This window comes from Stenella coeruleoalba (genome assembly GCF_951394435.1).
Source record: "Stenella coeruleoalba genome assembly, chromosome: 11".
Classification (NCBI taxonomy): Eukaryota; Metazoa; Chordata; class Mammalia; order Artiodactyla; family Delphinidae; genus Stenella; species Stenella coeruleoalba.
The window spans coordinates 39,475,056-39,495,183 of NC_137157.1; the positions used below are offsets into that span (position 1 = coordinate 39,475,056).

At 35.7% G+C, this 20,128-nt stretch overlaps 1 protein-coding gene across 8 annotated transcripts in view; it reads right to left on the reverse strand.

The window, feature by feature from the left end:
• Positions 1-20,128, reverse strand: part of SYT1 (synaptotagmin 1) — a 1,170,968-nt gene that overhangs the window by 421,185 nt on the left and 729,655 nt on the right. For 7 of the 8 annotated variants that reach the window (XM_079937830.1, XM_079937831.1, XM_079937829.1 and 4 more), the window contains one exon: positions 5,645-5,755. The gene's annotated coding sequence lies outside the window, so the exon portion shown is untranslated. Of the gene's footprint in view, positions 1-5,644; positions 5,893-20,128 lie in introns of those variants that run through there. The other variant, XM_079937836.1, reaches the window with a different exon arrangement.

Sequence of the window (20,128 nt, forward strand, 5' to 3'; positions counted from 1 at the left end):
AGTGTAAAGAAAATTGTTAAGAATGAATGTCCAACTTCTATAACTTTTTCAGGCTATTGGTTTATCTCTTCTTAAATAGTGCATCATTCTCACAAATTGCTATGTATTCTTTTCTTATCATCTATTTCCTGAATTACATCCAATATCTTCAAGTAGGTAATTTTCCTTCCTATTACCACAATGAATTCTTGAAAGTCTATTCTTTTATATTGACTAGATACACACAATCCTTATTGAATTTAAAAGTGGCTAGTCCAATTTCATCCATAGTGAAGTTACTTTGCCAGATAGAACAACAGAGCAAAAGATTTATTCTGATGTGTCCCAGAACAGGACACTCAGTCGCTGGGAAATGTAATTAAGAAAAATCGCAGGATCAGAAATTATGCCTTTGGTGGCCTGGGTTGTGGGGTATTAGATTCCATAATGGCCACAGTGTAGCCACTGTGGCATTACTTAGGCCTAGCTTTATGGATTAGATTTCTCAGGCAATATAGCTTTATCTACTATGCAAATTTATACATTTCATTTAAGGAGGTATAAAGACTAAAAAGAGTTAAAGTAAGTGGACCAGATTGATTTTAGTGCATAACTGACAACAGTAAGAATCAGTGAGATTAAAAAGAGTAGGATCATTGACTGGAAACAACTTGGAGGAAAAAAATGCAGAGAAGAATATGATTAGAGTTACTGGATGATCACTATTTTAGTGGGTCTGAGTATTTATGTGTTTGTTTCTTGTTTGTTTCTCCACTAACATGAAATCTCCATAAAACAGGGGCCTGGACACACGGCTTGGAAGACTGACTGGCATAGGAAGTGCTGACTGGCATAGGAAGTGTGAACCCAGGTTGATGAACAAGGTTTGCTGGGCTAAGGGAAAGTAGAGGACGAAGATATACTGATTGAAAACCTAAGTGCAGGAAACATCAAACAAGCTTACATGTGAAGATAACTGGTGATATAGGACCGGTCAAGCAATTCTCAAGCATCACTTCAAAGGGATGAGGGAACAAAAGCAATTGGGAAATTCAAACAAGGCTGAGTGGCAATACCATTGTTGTCTCATTAAGCCCAGGTTTTCCTAGTAGTTTTTGAAAGCTGTGAAGTACAGACTGAGATAACTCAACCCAGGCATTGACCATTCCTGTCCTAAGACTCATTTGAATGTTGCCAATACTCCATATTACCCTTTACTCTTGTTTCTTGAGAATGGAATGGAAAAGAAGGGTGCTTTACATTTAAAAATATCTTTAAAATTTTCTTCAATGGAAAATGAACCATTTTTTTTTCCTAGTGGAATTTCCAGAGTGAAGAGGGATGTTAGGAGCCTACATGATAACTTCTGTTGTGCCTCAACCTCAACGGTAACAGAGATTCTGGAAACTTTTCTTTTAGACATTTTATTTTACTAAAAATTAGAACTGATGAAGTATTACAGGCCCTTTTTCTAGGAAAGGTATCTAACTTCTTGTTTCTTACACTGCAGATTAGCCTAGTAGTGAGGCTTGACCAAAACAAGAGATGTTAACTATTACGGGCCTTTATTTTGAAATTATCAATTTTTCTTTGAATGAAGAGTTTTAGTTTGTTTGCTTTTCCACCTCTACCATTTGTTCCTTAGGTTAAATGAAGGTAAAGGGGACTCAGAGCTGCTAAGACTTCCTTGACATCCAAAGAACAGAGGAAGAATAAGACAGATAAGCCCTTACTTGGGCCTCATTCCCTGGGCTATTCAGACTTCTGTCCTCCATGCCAGGTACAGGTGCTTCCTGTTTTATCAAACCATCCGAATTTAATGAATAGAAAGAAAGAGAAATAGTAAAACAGAAAATACTAAAATTCAAATGGAACAAAATATTTTTTTTGGTCTAATGTCTGGGCTAAAAGTAGCAAATTCAGCAAAGTGCCTAAAACACAGTAGATATTCAAGAAATATTTGGCAAATTAAAGAAACACCTGTAGGGGTAAATGCAGCAAATAGGTAAACTTGATCCAACTGAACATGATGCTGAACTTTTTGAAAAACACAGAGGATAGAATTCCTTAGAAAGTGGGGTATAATAAAACCCTGAGGGGCGGCTTGAGTCATTCAGAGAAAAAGCTGTTGGTAGAAGGCTATGAGATCACCAGTTCTCTCTTTCCATCATTCCTTGGTGTCCATTGGACTAGCATTCATGCTCGCTGTCTCTGCTTAAACATTTCCTCTATTCATCTGCTTTCTAAATGAATGTGTACCTACAATATGTATCTATTCATTTAAAAATAACTGAATGCACCTCTTTCCTTGAGCCATAAACATGAACATTAATGAGCATCTTGTCTATTTAATAGCTTAATACTGCTTGGCAATATATTTGAGACCACTTGCCCCTCAAGCTCTATCTCTGGGCTGCATCTCTTCCCTCCATCTACTTTTCCTCTGCTCAAGAGAATACTGCTCATGTTATAACCAGTTTCTCTGTGTTTTACAAAAACATCCTACCCTCTCTTTCAGTTTCTCATTTACTTTATAACCAAACTTGTTTTTCTTTAGTGTCAATATTCAAAGTAAATAAGAATTTAAAAAAATATTTTGTTCAATTGGTTTACTTTTTAGAATCCCATAGTATTGTTTTCTACTATTTTCCACTTTAGAGCTCTTTTTTTCGTTTTTTACAAATCATATAATTTGACTATAATTTTGTGGATTAAAAAAAATTGAATGTGGGGCTTCCCTGGTGGTGCAGTGGTTGAGAATCTGCCTGCTAATGCAGGGGACACGGGCTCGAGCCCTGGTCTGGGAAGATCCCACATGCCACGGAGCAACTAGGCCCATGAGCCACAACTACTAAGCCTGCGTGTCTGGAGCCTGTGCTCCGCAACAAGAGAGGCCGCGATAGTGAGAGGCCCGCGCACCGTGATGAAGAGTGGTCCCCGCTTGACACAGCTAGAGAAAGCCCTCGCACCGGAACGAAGACCCAACACAGCAAAAATAAATTAATTAATAAACTCCTACCCCCAACATGTTTAAAAAAAAAAAATTGAATGTGCATCTAACATCATTTATAACATCGTTTCTGTGTGAAAACATTTTGAGTTCTAAATATTTAACTTATAAACTTTTGAAATACAATCCAATTGAAATTAGTGCCTGCCTGTATTGTAAATGTGATTTTTAAAACCAGTTGAAAACCAAGAATATTATTTATAAAAAGATTCGTATGAATTTGGAAGACAATTATTCCAACTATTTTAGGACACTTTTATAAAGTAAGTACACCTGAAAACCTAAAGATTTTGAGCATTTTCCCCTTTTAGACCCTTGTCTCAGTGGATTCTACAAGATAGGAAGCAAGAATTAATTTTATGGGTCAAAGAGTCTCTGCAGTTTTCCTACTAAATCTAATGTTACTTTTTGCTCTCATTCAGTGCCAGAGGTAATCACAATATTCTATCGTTTCACGGTTCAGAAGAAAGTTCTTTGTCCCTTCTAACTTAAATGTATACTTCAGAGTTTGGCATGTTAAGCTGGCAAACTGTCTGACATTTTTGCATTAAAAATAAAGCTATGAGGAAATTCCCTTACTAAAATTAGATAAAAGAAAAATATTCACTTATGAATAAATGGGGTACCCTTAGCCAAAAGGTTTTACTTAGTTGTACCAATAAATTATCTTTTGAAAGTTTGACACCCACAGGACTTGTATGAGTAGAAACCATAACAGAAGTACAGGCTGGATTTCTTAAAGAAGTAATGCTTATTAGACATCTAATATTGAAAGAATGACTTGATATTTAGAAAGCTTTGTAAAACTAAAGATTTAAATGTGAAAATAATTGTAGAAATTATGAATTTAATACCCTTTACTATGAGATCATTTATTATTTGGCAACTTTGGGAAACTTTTCAATTGATAGACATTCATACCCTTAACATCTTTAACATTTAATTTTTAATTTCAAAATATTTATGACGCAAATGAAAGGGGAAAGAAACAGTCTAAAGTCCTTTGTACACTCCTAGGAAATAAAAATATGTAGGAAAAAAGTCAAAATCCTAATTTATTTTCAATATTTTTATATTAATTATATGTCTGTAGCTTTAAAATGTTTTCACTTGGCTGTTTCCTTGCTGTCATATTATAGAGTAGTGGTTTTTAAACTTTGGAGTGCATTGGGATGATCTGATACACATATTTAAAATGCTGGTTCTAAAGCCCATTCACAAAGATTCTGATTAAGTACGTCTGGCATGGAACCCAGGAATAGATATTTTCTTAGGTTGGCTTCAGGTTACATTTTGAGATGTTTCTCAAAATATTTGCAGAGTAGAAGATGAAGCTGTTTCTAAAATACAAAGTAGAAGAGTATAAAATGGGAATATTTTAAGAACTGTATGGGAAGAACCACACTGTCAGATCATCAGCTGTGCCTTTCATTATAAAATGATTGAAATAACCATTATATATTAGCACTGACAATTACTGCCTAAGAAAGAAACTTTTGATTCTAGGTAATATGCACTTCAGAACCACTTCCTTTGTTTTAATAATCTATGTAAGGAAATTATAAAAATTAGCAAAAGACATGTTTCAGCAATAACAACTGTGATCTTGTAAAATCATACTGCATCAGAGATAAGAGGAACTTCCAGCATTCAAATGGTTCATTCCCCAAAGGTGAAGAACTGTGTTACAACACAAGCCTACTGGACAGATTTATTTAATAAGATGTGAATTTATAGGAGTGTATAGTTGGTTTATTTCTGTATGATTTTAGGATCAGAGACCTATTGCAGCCACCTTCCTCAGGAAGAAACTAAGATACAAATAGCAGAATAAAGTTCAAGACACGGCCTCATACTATAACATTATTTCTCCTATGTACAATGAGAATCATGTGAAAGACGATTCTTTAGAAATCCAAAACTTTAGTAACATGAGACTCCCAATAATGATTAGTGAGATAATTTAATCACCTCCAATTTACTTCAGAGAACTGTGGTTATGCCGAGTGAAAGGGTGTTAGAAATGACAGACCAAAGAAGCAACTTGATTGGTTAATGAAGAGTCTAAGAATGATAATTGAATTTGATGGAATTCATGAGTTGGGACATTCAAGCAGATACTTTACAACCTCGATTATGTACTCTAACACAGGTAATAGTCACAATGTGATATATGTACTTCATTGTTGAATTAGGCATATAGGAGAGAGTAAGGCATAGTATGGCACAAAGAAACATCAGCCTGAGACAAATCTGCCTCCACTCCCACCCCTTACCCAATATTGTTGCTGAAATATCATCCGTACAGCAGGGCACAAAAGCACAGAGGCAGATGCTGTGGCATATTCTTTTAGAATGCAAGGCTGCTCAAGATCATCTACAGATAATGAACCATGACAACTTTGGATTTGATGAAGTACAAAACGAGAGTGGGAGAAAGCAAAATGTTATGTAAGTGGCCAGTGCCCCACCAACTAAACTAGCACGTCAAGGGCGTTAATACTAGTAATAATTTCAAAAGACATGACAAATACTAAACATTCTTTTGAAGTAAGAGATACAGTCCTCCAATTTTCCGCATAAATGCATTCTTATTCCACATATCACAAGTTCATCAACAAAACATATCAAAGTTTCTGTTTTTTTTCCACGTACCTTAGTTAGTTGCAGTGAAATTTCCAGGAATGAAGCAATAGGCAGGTGAATGTCTCCAATTCAAAGCCAGGCGTTTGTCAAGCTCTTGCTAGTTCTTGTTTTCCTGGTTTCCTTTGAGAGAAAGAGGAGAATGGAAAAAATTCATAAAAATGCTGGCCTGCAACTCTGCACCCGCCTTTGCTACTGAGTGTGTATATAGACTTTTGCTGATGTGGCCCATTCATTATTCACAGCCAGCTCTAGCTTCCTCATTTCCTGGTTGCACTACGTGCTCCAGGCTAAGAACCAAGAGGTATGAATCATGTGGACATAAAGAAAAATCTAGAAGAAGAAATGTTTCAAGAAAGCAACTTTTTTCCTACTTCTTCTGACATAGCCTGTTCTATGGCATTGCTCCGTAGAGGAGAAAGAGCGTGTGCCGCCACAGAAGGCACCCAGTGGAATTACCACCCGGGGGGATTATCTCTAAGCAATTCATACTTTGTTTTGCTGACAAGACTCCCTGTTTAGGATACTGGAGTGCTGTCCTTCTCTGGCAGTGTTCCCCCATATTTTAGCATTATTGAAAAGCTAACTGAGTCTATTTTGATTTGTGAACCTCTTTGCAAGCAACAGCAGCTGCAGCCGTGCTAATAAAAAAGGAAGGCATTGTATGTACCTAGGAAGGACATTGAAATACTGCACATACAAAAACATCTGAGTTGTGGAGGAGGTCTATCAAATATTCTAATAGTACCTTCCTTCCTTGCTTCCTTTGTCCTTTTCTTCTCCCTCCTTTCTTTTCCATTCTTTTTCCTTTTCTTTCCTTCTTCCTTTTATTCTTTCTGTTTTCTTTAATATACTCTTTTATTGTATTTATTTATTCTTAGATACAGGGCAACCTATGGTATTATCTTATATTTGAGATTTTTAAATAATGATTTTAGAATATGGAATCTCAAAAACACTAAAGTAACAGAATTCATCCACGAATGCAGAAACTCACAGAGGGAGACTTTAAGTTATCAGCTGCATCTTGCAGCTCCAATTAAGAATGGAGGCTTTGCAGATTCCAGCAGCTCTGATACTAATCAGACCATTCTGCTCTCTTCACAGTTGAAGTTTCAGTTTTCTGGAGGAAGCTAATATGGCAACACCCTGTTATTTGAGGATTCAAGCTTTCCTACTTCAAGATAAATGAATACACAATCCCCTGCAGCTTTCATTATATTCTGAATAGAATTTTACAGTTCCTCTGAAGTTATTATGGAGTCCTCTTTGCCAGCTAATGGACCAGAATCGTTCTGGCATAAATCCATGTAGGAAAATCTTTTGGGGGTTTTCTGGGTTTGGGAAAACCTTAGCTGTTGGTTTAAAGGAGAAGATGCTGCATAAGACAGTGTAATTCCCTGAGTGGTTTCTGAGCTCCATTTTGCCTGGCTGAGATAGACAAGGGAAGGTTGACTCCAGCTCAGGCTATTTCCATTATAGGTACTTATTTATAATCTGCGATTCATTCAATGAATATTAATTGAGTGTCTATTGTGGACTGTCTTTTTGCTGGCCAGGTTTTGGGGATAAAAAATGAAAGTTTCTTGCTTCTAAAAGAATTGGCGAGACAGGTAAGGAAATAAATTATTACTACACATAGATAAGTGTCACAATGGAGATGCAGGATGTGGTAGGCATGTGGATAAAGGATTCTTCCCATCCTCTAGGAGTATTCTAAGTTCTCATGTGGAATGAAGCAGAAAACATCACCAACACTGTACGTTTATGCACATCTATGTGTGTGCCCTTCACACACATGTGAAGTAAGAGGATAAAACAATAAAGTCCTGATCTATGTCACTCCCTGGAATTTTTTAATAGTTTACACAACTGTGGCTTTTCACAATTGGATCTTCTTTTCAACAATGGTTCCAAGCATAAAATGGCTTTTCCCACCAGAAAGCGTTCAAGACCTCTTTCCCATGGCTACAGGTCCCAGAAAGTATCTGATTTCTCAGAGCACAGCCCCCAGGGTCATTTTCTAAATGTTGGTGAGAATACATGAGTTAGTAATATATACCCATTTTGGAAGCCAAATAGCAAAGATTAAAAAACATCTGTCATTGGGACTGTGAGTCTACAAGCAAGCAGTAGACTTCCAGCAGAGTCCGGGGCAGAAACAGTATGTAACACAGATTTAAAAACAAAAGATTCAACTAGATTTAGCTCAGTCACATGGTTTAAAAGGATATTACCAGCTCCCACCAGAACCCACTTTGCAATGTGTTACATAAAACCATGGGTTGTAAACTTAAGACATTTTTTATAGAAATTCATTCTTTCTCTCAGAAGTGATTTTCTAAATGCTTATTCGTGTCAGGCAGGGTGCAAGACACTGAACACTCACTGGCAAAGGAGACAAACGGCTGCCTCTAGTGCCCACCTCACCTCGCCCCACGGAGACTGCAGGCTAATGAAAGAGAGAGATGATAAAAACATACATACAGAGCATGTGTCATTACACACTTTACGTGTAATAAATTCCAAAAAGGACAGGTAAAGATGCCGGGAAAGTGAGAGCAGGGGAGCTTCATCCAGAATTGGCTTCCTTGCAGAAATCACATTCAGGAATTAGCTGGATTTACGGGTAGGATGGGGTAAAGGGGTAGATTCAAAATATGACAATATATGTGTAAAGTCCTGAGCTCCGTATGCTTGAGGAACAAGGACGACACAAAGGGTCCATGTGGTTGAAATGTAGTGAGTATGGAGAGGCACGGGGGTATCAAGGCTGGAGGCAGGCATGGGGCAGCCTCTGATGAGGGTTCTAGGTGAGGGGACCCTGGAAGCCACTGAAGCATCCACTCCCTTTAGTTACTCTTTGGAGAATGGATTGGGGTGAGGATATTTATCACTATTAAAAAAAAAACCAACAACTTTCTTTTACCTATTCATAGGAGTGAAATTTATCGTATTGATTTAAAAATTAATTTTCTGACTCCCTGATGTTGAATAGGTCTAGGTTTATTTGTTTTCTTCACTTTTCAGTAATACTGTATTTTTCTTCCCAGTACTTATCATTACGCTGCATATATGCTTGTCTGTTTCTTCCTGGCACCACGACCACCTCTTCAAAAATCTGTAAGAGCTCGAGGTTTTTTCAGTTTGGTTCATTGATGCATATCTAGTGCCTAGAACACCATTTGGCTACTATTCTATACAGTCGTAGCTCAACAAATACATGTTGAATGTATAAATGAATGGATAATTTAGAAAACTGTCTCCTGATGCTAGCAATCATTTGCTATTATTTTTATCCCTAAATTACTTTCATGCCAGGTCAGCTTTGCATGCTAATGTAGAGCTTATTAGACTAATAAAATGTGCTTCTGGTGATTCGTCATTCAAAACAGTATTTGTAAATATATGAAGAGCTCATACAACTCAATAACAAAAAAGCAAACAACCCGATCAAAAAGGGGGCAGAAGACTTAAACAGATATTTCTCCCAAGGAGACATACAAATGGTCATCAGGCACATGAAAAGATACTCAACTTCACTAAGTATTAGAGAAATGCCAATCAAAACTACAATGAGACATCACCTCACACCGGTCAAAGTGGTCATCATTAAGAAGTCTGTAAGTAATAAATGCTAGAGAGGATGTGGAGAAAGGGAACCTCCTACGTTGTTGGTAGGAACGCAAATTGGTGCATCTACTACGGAAGACAGCATGGAGGTTCCTTAAAAAACTAAAAACAGAGTTGCCATATGATCTAGCAATCCCACTCCAGGGCATATATCTGGAGAAAACTCTAAATTGAAAAGATACATGCACCCCAGTGTTCACAGCACCACTAATTACAGTAGCCAAGACATGGAAGCCACCTAAATGACCATCGACAGATGAATGGATAGAGAAGATACTACCGTAACAACTGAGTGCAATACCACTCAATTATGAAAAAAGAATGAACTAATGGCATTTTCAGCAACATGGAAGGACCCAGAGATTATCATACTAAGTGAAGTAAGTCAGGAGGAGAAAGACAAATATCATATGATATCACTTATATGTGGAATCTAAACTATGATACAAATGAACTTATTTACAAAACAGAAACAGACTCAAGCATAGAAAACAAACTTATGGTTACCAAAGGGGGTGGGGAGGGATAAATTAGGAGTTTCGGATGAGCAGATACAAAGTACTATATATAAAATGGATAAACAACAAGGTCCTACTGTATAGCACAAGGAACTATATTCAATATTCTATAATAAACCATAATGGAAAAGAATATGAAAAAGAATATATATATGTATACACACACACACACACACAAATACGTAACTGAATCCTTTGCTATACACCAGAAACTAACACAACATTGTAAATCAACAATATTTCAATTTAAAAAAAGTATTTATAATTGTAGCTTATGGAAAAGGTATAAATAAACCTCTTTGGGCAAAGTAAATGAACAAAAAAATAAAAGATGAGGAACCTAACTTGTAAGCAAAATATATTTGTCCTAACGTACTTCTCTTAGACTTTAGGTTCACTCATTTTAGGGTAAGAGTCAATCATTTTTCAGTAAATTCTCTTGTTATTTTCACAAAACTCTAAATCCTTTTAGTTATTATCAATTTAGAAATGGATACAGATAAAGGGCTCTCTGGTACCATTTATTTGACAGGGGAACTTAGAGGAATTAACCAAATATATGTACTTCAAATTTTGTAATATTAAAAGATTATATTTTTATGATATAGATGAATTCATAAAAGCTCATAGACAAAATATCTAATAAGTTAGCAATTTTAATAGACTGCTTCCACAGAGTGAGATGTTTAATTTATCAATTATTTTCTTCCATTGAACACATGTACTATAAATTTTACTGGGTTAGATACAAATTGTTGTAACACAACAAACAGCTTAAATAATCTAGAGGAATGTGCTTAAGCTACAGTTTTCCCAAGAAAAACTGCCCAACTTATTTGCTTACGGTGCCCTTAATTTTTACTTACGCAAATTCACTTTTTTATAGTGTAATTTAAAAACGTTAATTTGAATACTGCTTTAATATGAAAAAGTTAATGTTGCAGTAGTCAGTGTAAGTTAAATGGTTCAGTGAACCTTGGCAAAGAAAATATAAATGATTAGTTTATGATGTATTACCAACAGGGGTCAGGTTTTTGACCTTATGTATAAGCAAATCACAGACAATATACCAGCCAAATTACCTGAGACATGAAAATGTAAAGAATAATTACATTTGAATATCCTTATGCCAAGATGCCCTGTAAGATAATTGCGTAAGAAGAATCTTGTTTGCAATGTGCAAAGGCAAAAAGTGGGGGAGAAAGCAGGAGAGGTAGGCTCTTGCACCATTCAAAAATTTTTTCCCTATTAAAAAATAATTTAAGACAAAATGTTTGCAAATTGTATTCGAAACATAGAATGTGGAAGGACTTCAGTTAGAATTAAAATTTATTTGGATTTTTTTAAAGCAAAAAAATGCCAGGGAGAAATCTTTTACCATATTAGTCAATGTGGGATAAAAGCTACAAAGAATTTTATATCATTATTCTTTGTAAATTGGACAGAAGAAGGAGTTTGAAAGCCTTGGCTCTCTTGTCTGATTTAATCCACAAAACAGTGCATCTGCTTTCATCTTTTTCTTTTTTATTTCTAAAATTTCAACATAGAACACACTGTGAATTTTAACAACCTGTTTTGGTTCAACTGATTGCCTTCAGTTTCTCTATTCCTTTGTTATTGAGGACAAATGGACATATTTCTGTTTTCTTTTGTAAATGTATTTTCAGGTTTGATTTTAAATTATTCAAAATACGTTTGGACCTCTTTATAAGATAACTTTAGTTAGGAAAGGAATCTAGTCTAGAGATTTGCTAAAACTGGCCATGATGCACATGATCCATTTTTTTATGCCATCATCTACTGACCACTGTTAGTGGTATGCTAACTACTAGATAACAAACTAGCAACACTAGCAATACTTGACCACTGTGGGAATTTAGGTGAACTCTGATCTGAAGTGCAGGTAAAAGTCACTGGGAGAACAGATTTAGGAAAAACACACAAGCATGGAAGGCACGTATATATAATGCATTATATATTATATATATCATGTATATATAATATATATTAATTATATTATATATAGTGTATTATATATGTATCTTCCATGCTTGTGTGCTTTTCCTAAATATTATATATATATATATATATAATGCATTATATAAGACTAAAGACAGGTAATTAATTTTGTGCCACTATCTGAGTCAGTCACAGTCTCAATTTATTACAATCATTGTAAGTATATTACAATCATTCTTGGATTGAATAAGCCAAGAGATTAACATTTTATTCTGCACAGCAATCTGCACAGCTCAAGTTCTAGCAGACTTTCTTACATGTATGAGTGGAGCAGGGAAAGAGAATGAGCAATAATTCGTAGATGAGGTTAGAAATCTAGAGACAAAATGCTAGAATCAGCAGAACACTGAGATGTTCTTAGATTTTCTTTAGCTGCTTATTTCAAAGCTACTCTTTCAGTTTGGGGTTGGTAGATGCAAACTACTACATTTAGAGTGGATAAACAACAAGGTCCTAATGTATAGCACAGGGAACTATTGATATAATCAACATTCTCTGGTAATCCATAATGGAAAATATAAAAAAAAGACTGTATATAGGTGTATAACCGAGTCACTTTGCTGCACAGCAGAAGTTGGCACAAAATTGTAAATCAACTATACTTCAATTAAAAAATAAATAAAATGGATACCCTTTCAATAAATTTTTCAAAGAAGTATAATTAACATTTGTGTTATTTAATAAATTGGAGCTTTTAAATAGTTGAAATAATATTTATATTGTTATACTTATTTATAACTATTACTATTTTACTATAAATCCAACTTAAGGAAAAAAATTAATGAAAGTAAAATACAAAAATAAATGCTGTATGAAAAAAAGGTTTTCGGGGCTTCCCTGGTGGCGCAGTGGTTGAGAGTCCGCCTGCTGATGCAGAAGACACGGGTTCGTGCCCCGGCCCGGGAAGATCCCACATGCCGCGGAGTGGCAAGGCCCGTGAGCCATGGCCGCTGAGCCTGCGCGTCCGGAGGCTGTGCTCCGCAACGGGAGAGGCCACAACAGTGAGAGGTCCGCGTACCGCCAAAAAAAAAAAAAAAAGGTTTTTTTTGAGTGATATTTCCAGTAAAGGACTGAATTGAGCTTTCACAGACTGTTATTTCGGTACGCGGGCCTCTCACTGTTGTGGCCTCTCCCGTTGCGGAGCACAGGCTCCGGACGCGCAGGCCCAGCCGCTCTGCGGCATGTGGGATCTTCCTGGACCGGGGCACGAACCCGTGTCCCCTGCATCGGCAGGCGGACTCTCAACCACTGCGCCACCAGGGAAGCCCAGGCTGTTATTTTTTGGTTGTCACTGTGTTCTGTCTTTAGAACTTCCTAGTTATAATCCTCAATTCCTTCATCTAAAAAACCAAATATAATAATAATAATTATCCAATAGTGCTATTGTGAGGATTGGATAAATTAATTTACTTGAAATGTTAGCATATAATAAGCTCTGTTGCGTTGGCGTTAATGTTACCATTACTAACATCATTATTCTTTTTAATATCAAGTTAACACAACTTCAAATTTAAAAACACTTCAGCCTAAATCCCATTCTTGAACGCTGAAGGCACATATAATTATGGTATATTGGAGGGTACATCACTGTATTGTTATTCTAGTTTTTACGCACATGTCATATTTCCTTATCTGGCCTCTAAGTCTCTTCAGGACAAAAACTGTCTTATTAATTCATCTTTCCCTTTCTCTTGTCCTCTATCTCTTCTTTCTTCTCTCCTTTACATTAACATATTTATAGAGGACCTACCTTGTGCTAGACACTTTTGTAGGTCTGAAGTTACAGAGGCAAACAAGACAGATCAGATCCCTGCTTTCATGTTGCTTAAGTTCTTGCAAAATTCAATTAAAACTCTGTTACTGCTGTATTTGCTAAATTCTATACCAGTGCAAATGTTGGAGTGCCAAATACAAAAATAAAGACATGAACAAATATATACATAGTAAATATTTTAGAAAATGTATTTAAAATGTAAGAAATTGTAAAAGATGTAAACTTTCATAAAAAGACAACAAAAGTCATGAAAAATTAACTGTAATAACGAAGGCAGAGTATACTGACCTTGTTTGAATGGCTCTGTATTATTATCAAGTTCAAGCTTTTTTCATCTAAATAAGTACTAAATGAACCAGGTCACAATAAAATTTTTTATAATTTACAAAAGAGGCTTTCAACTTTGATGAGAAAAGAGCCTATCAATAAACAGATAAATGAAGTAAATTGTAAAAAAAAACTTTATGGTATAACAGTTTATTTTGCACAAAATATTTAGTCCCACATTTTTAACATTACATTGTCAGTGTCATAAGAACCCAGATATGAGAAAACCCAGACTTAAGCAAGTACGATGCAATAGAACAAGGAAGCCTCCATTGAAATAGCTTGCTCATGTAGTAGTAACCATAAACTTCTCATTCTAAACTTCATAAATTACCTATATTTAAAAAAAATTACATATCTTCTATGTATGATTTGGGCAATAAGAAGATAGCGTAAGTAGAAGACAACTGTATCAATCTCAACTGAACGATTAAATAAACATTTACCTGTTTCTTAAATCAGATGTAAAAGCACATACTTTACAACAACTAAAGCTACCCAAGAATCACTAACATTTTGAGTCCATCAGTTATATGGGGGAAGGGAGAATAGGGTACTTATTTTTAGTTCCTAGAATTATTTTATATTTGTAAAAACATTATGTACTAAAGAGAACCACTCAAAAAATCGAAGTTAGAAATATTATAAAGTTTAAAACCAATTTTAGAATAACTAAAAAAATCAGTCTACTTTATTTTCATGTTCTTTAAAATATGTACATATAAATCAGTGAAATATGTTTACTTTGGAAACTCTCAGAACTTTAGGCTCTGCAAAGTAAGAAAATTTATAAAATGATCTAAAGCTACTATATTAGAATATACCCATTTCAATCTAAAGCATTGTACTCAATACAGTGTCTTGTATAAAGAAAAACAATTGGTATCTCTTGGTAGAGAATCTTGGATGATGAAATTATCTAGTGATGTCTTTGATCTGCAAACCTTGGGTTTCTCGTGTATTGTTGACGGCTAGTTGGTAGTAAACCATTCATCAAGTCCTTTCTATCCTATGAAAATGGTAATACTTTTATCCCCACCTCCAACTTCATTTCTCTACACTCTCCTTCAATAAGGAGTCAAACTTCAATAAGGAGTCAAATAAGTCAAGCTACTCCCTCCAATCCTCACTTGACTTATTCCTATTTCAACTCCTTAACATGGCTCATAAGTCTTTTCTGGCCTCATATACTCTCCTCATCTGTCTTCCTCAGTCTGTTCTGGACACACTGGCGATTCCTCCAGCTCAACAGACCATGTTCCTACCCAGGGCCTTTGTTCTCTCTACCACCCATGATCTTTCCTGGATATTTACATGGCTCATTTCCTCTGTTTATTCCAATCTTTTATCAAATGTCACCTTTGTAGGGAAGTCTTCCTTTGCCACTATACCCACCCCCGCCCCGTATATTTTCTTTATAACACTTATCAAGACCTAATATTATAGACTTTTGTTTATTTGTCCATTTGTTTACTTTGTCTCCCTCTTGCCACAATGCACGAAGGCAGACATTCCTGTCTTATTCGTGCCCAGAAGACCAGCACCTGGGATAGTATCTGGCTCATATGGGCACTCTATAAACATTTTTTGAATGAATGGGTTCTTCATGTTTTAGCTTAGATAGTTTGTCTGCTAAACCATTACTGAATCCCACATTGGCATGGTTCCACTAAATTCTACGTTAGGTGTCCTGCCTAATTGTTTGAGTCCACCCTGCACTATGCCTGGCACAGATTGGGCAAGTGCTCAGTTATCTCTTAGGTAATGTGTACAGTGATGATCCTTTTAGGTCTATTTTCCTTTCAGAATTCAGAGTATATTAAGAGATGATATGAGTTATTCTTTTCAAATTTGTTTTAAACATACATGGAACACTTTGAGATTCACAGATGAAATTTTCAATGAAATGGTGTAGAATATACATCCCCTTGAATTCATTTCATCCTGCTTCCTTGGGTATTGCCCATAAAATCTTCCCTCTGTGTATTTCAGAGATTCCAAAATTTATTTTTGGGAGGTTGCAGTGAGAAGTAGAGATCCTTATGAGAATCTCATGACTCTTCAAATAAAAATTTACATACACTCAATATTTTGTTTATGCTTTTAAGAGATCAAAATCAACCTGAAGTCCCAAATAGACTCCTACTCTATGGATCTTGAGTTAAGTATCTTTATTCTTCTTCTTCTCTATTTTTGTTTTTTACTAGTTTATAAACAAGTTCATTTTTCTCCATACTAAGCCAAAATATTAATTTTACATCAACTACCCTTTTACCCCTTACTCACTTTTCTCCTCTTTATTATAAAACTTTCATAGTGAACTTTTCTGCATTTACTTCCATATATCTATTCAACCTTCAGCAATCCGGCTTCCTCATTCATTATACTAAAGTCATCATGCATCTCATGGCTGTCAAATCTAACAGCTAATTCTCAATTTTCAACTTCTCTGCATTATTGAGATTGTTAAGCACCATTCCACTGTTTCAAAACTTTGGTTCTGTGTTAATGCCCATACTTTTTGGGCTTTGTAGTTTTTGGTTTTTGTAGTTTTATTTATTTTTAAAATTATTTATTTATTTATTATTTATTTATTTTGGGCTGCATTGGGTCTTTGTTGCTGCACGCGGGCTTTCTCTAGTTGCGGTGAGAGGGGGCTACTCTTTGTTGCAGTGTTCCGGCTTCTCATTGCGGTGGCCTCTCTTGTGGAGCACGGGCTCTAGGCTCGCAGGCTTCAGTAGTTGTGGCACACGGGCTCAGTAGTTGTAGCACACGGGCTCAGTAGTTGTGGCTCGCGGGCTCTAGAGTGTAGGCTCAGTAGTTGTGGCACACGGGCTTAGTTGCTCCGTGGCATATGGGATCTTCCCGGACCAGGGTTCGAACCTGTGTCTCCTGCATTAGCAGGCAGATTCTTAACCACTGCCCCACCAAGGAGGTTCCCGTAGTTTTGTGTTTTATTGTAGTTTCTTATTTTGCTTCCTCCTCACTATATTCTAGACCCAAATTTCCTCCTGCTGGCTATCTACTTATAGATGTCCTACTGGTATATTAAACCCACAAACCTCAAATGAAATGTTGCACATTTCCCTTACGCTTTTTCTTATTTTGTGTTCCCTGGCATATTATCTGATAAGAAAACTGAAATTCATCTTTGACTCCACCTAACTTCTACTCCCACATCTGATTAAGTGTCACATATTATTGATTCTTCCCCTGAAATGTCCCTGATATTCTTTACCTTCTACTCTCTCAGTCCACTGACGAATCCAGACTCTTATTATGTTATTGCCTATATGTGCTTTAGCTTCATAACTGATGTCTTCCATTTAATATCCTGCCACTTCATTCCAAGCTCCACAATGCCCTGCCCTCTAGCCTTGCTCTTTTTACAATACCAGAGTATTTTGTGTTGTTATTAAAAGATGTACTTTTTTCTTCCAGATACTGCAGTTGATTACATACAAGTCTGCTTTTGCCATCAGATTATGAATTCCTCAAGGGGAGAAATGATATTCTAGCCTCTTTTGTACCCTCCATAGTGACCCCTTGCCCACAGTATGCACTTAATAAATATTTGTTAAATTAAGCATAAGACAGTGTGAGAAAAAACAGTTCAGAAAATATGTCATCACTGTGCTAGTCTGGCTAAGATGCCCTTCTCAACTGTAACACAAGAAAATAAAACTACATCATTGTCCTTAATAGTTTATGCTCAAATATTAGCTCAAATATCTTACTTGTTATCCTTGATATTTAGTTTTTGAACAAGGAATTGTTCAATAATATACTGGAAAAATTAAAGAGAGTAGAAGCATATATTGACTTAATGGTCATATGTTATCAGAAGCCAATGATTATTTCACTTAAATTTCTCTCAATAGTTATTAGCAAGAAAAGGCTTTTATGAATATTAACTTTTTTGAGTGTTTTATATGTATAAAAAGAATGCAGGAGGAATAAGTATCTTCTCCAATATGATATCAAAAATATATAATAGGGGATTAATTCACATCCTTAAGTTTTTGACTCATACCTCTGGATTCTGTCTAAGGTTCTGTAAATAAACAGATAGGTGACTTACCTTGTCAATGTTTTTATTCTGACTTAATCTGAAACAAGTGATATGACCGAGTGCTCGACATATATGTTGTGAAAAGCTAAAACTATGGTGTAAGAGGAAACTATTTTCCATAGATTGTCAGGCAAAGTAAATAGGCAAGATGGCATAGTAAAAAGATTGCGGGTCCTTAGAATTAGACAGGTTTGGAATTAAATTGTGACTTTAACATGTACCAGCTCAGGAATCTTAAGAGAATTGTTCAAACTCCCGAGTTTTCTCATCTTTAAAATGGTGATAATGGTACCAGTCTTAGAGTTACAAGGACAGAATGAGGTGAAGGATGACAAACGAATGATTAAGGTATATAAATGTTTCCTGCTCAGAAAATACTGGTCCCTTCCCACTTCCCTGTCTTCTAACAGAACATAAAATAGACACAGTCAAAATGTAAACTCTGAATTAATAAATTAGGGTTCATTCCATTCATTTAGTTCAAGAATATGTATTGATGTTCTACCAGGTTCCAGGAAACATGGTATCTTTGGCAGTGACTCATACAGAAAGGGCCTGAAGAACAATCTTGGTCCAAGTGTCAGCTCCAGGACTTATGCTGTGGGATCACTGGCAAGTGGTTGACCAATGTCACACCTGTGAGACATTCAGAAAGTTGTTTCCTGTAAAATGTAATTGAAGTAATGTTCAATTTACCAGGTGACCCTTGTAAAGATGTTAAGTGTTATGAGGACTGGATGCAGATTTGAGGGGGAAGCATGTTCTTGTTTTGGATTTAAATATCTTGTATTGGAAATACCAGGAGGCCAACCAAGCACACAAATCTAGTGGGAAGCTAAAAAGAGGATTATAGACTATATGCTCCAGGAGAGCAGGGGCCAGGTCCTGTTTCCTCTGCTCAGTATTATGTCTCCCTGCTCATGCTACCTGCTCAATCAGTAATGACAATGACAGCACAACAAATCTAACAGAGCACTTAATAGAAGACTTATTATGTGTCAGGTTCTATTCCAATGGCTAACTATTCTATTCTATGGCTAACTCTCACAGCCATACCATGGAATACAAGAAACTGGGGCACAAAGATATTAAATAACTTGCACAAGGTCACCTAACTGATAAGTAAAGCTCACATTTATACCCAAGCATTTTGTCTTCAAAGTCCACACTCTTAACTACCCTCTCTAATTTGCAAAACTAAGGAATAAAAAAAAAAATTTGGGAGCTGAGAATAGAGATTTGAGATTGTTTGTAGAGATGTAAAAACAAGCTAAGGGAATAGGTGAAATCTCTCAGCGAACACATGAAATGTAGGAAGAGGAAATGGCTGACTACCATTGAAGAAAACCAACATTTAATAAAAGATGGACAGAGAAAATGTAATATACCCAAGAATAGGCAAAAGAAGGGAGCAGTGTGTTGAAAGACAAAGTAGAAGAAACTTCTAAAAGTAGAGTGTGTGGTCAAGAAACCAAGTAAGTTACAGATTCAAAGTATATCTCTTGACAGTGTTCCTTCAGAGACAGAGTGAGAACACATAGAATGGACAATAAAATAAAATATAATGATATACAATAACTCAGAGAATAAGCATAGTAATACTATTGTATGTGCACTTCTAATTGTTACTCATATTAGTAGTGTGGGACATTTCGGGATGTTTAGATACACACACCCACATACACCAGCTAGCATCTTCATAAACTAAAAAAAAAGACATTTCTTAAAGGCTTAAAAGAGTCAGACAATATTTAATTTCTATTTTATAAGAAGTAATTCAGACAACAAATATTCTTTTTCAAGATGTGTGAAACTAACAAGTAGAGAGAGATAAAAATGAATAATGAAATCTTGAAAGATTTAAAATTATGAACAAATGTTTTAAAGTTTAGAAGTAAGATTAGGAATAATTTCTCATTTCTAATTGGGTCTCACTTCTATTTAGTGCACATAAAATAAATCAATTTCCTCAGTAGCATACAGAATGCATTGACATTACTAATAGTTAACAAAAAAGTATTACTCATGTCAATAGTTTAGAATTGTACAGTGTTCTAAATTCTTCACATTCATTTGGTCACAACAACCTTGTTATATAGAGAGTAAAGCTCAGAATTTTACCTTTCTTTCTTTTTGCTACCCTAAGAATAGAA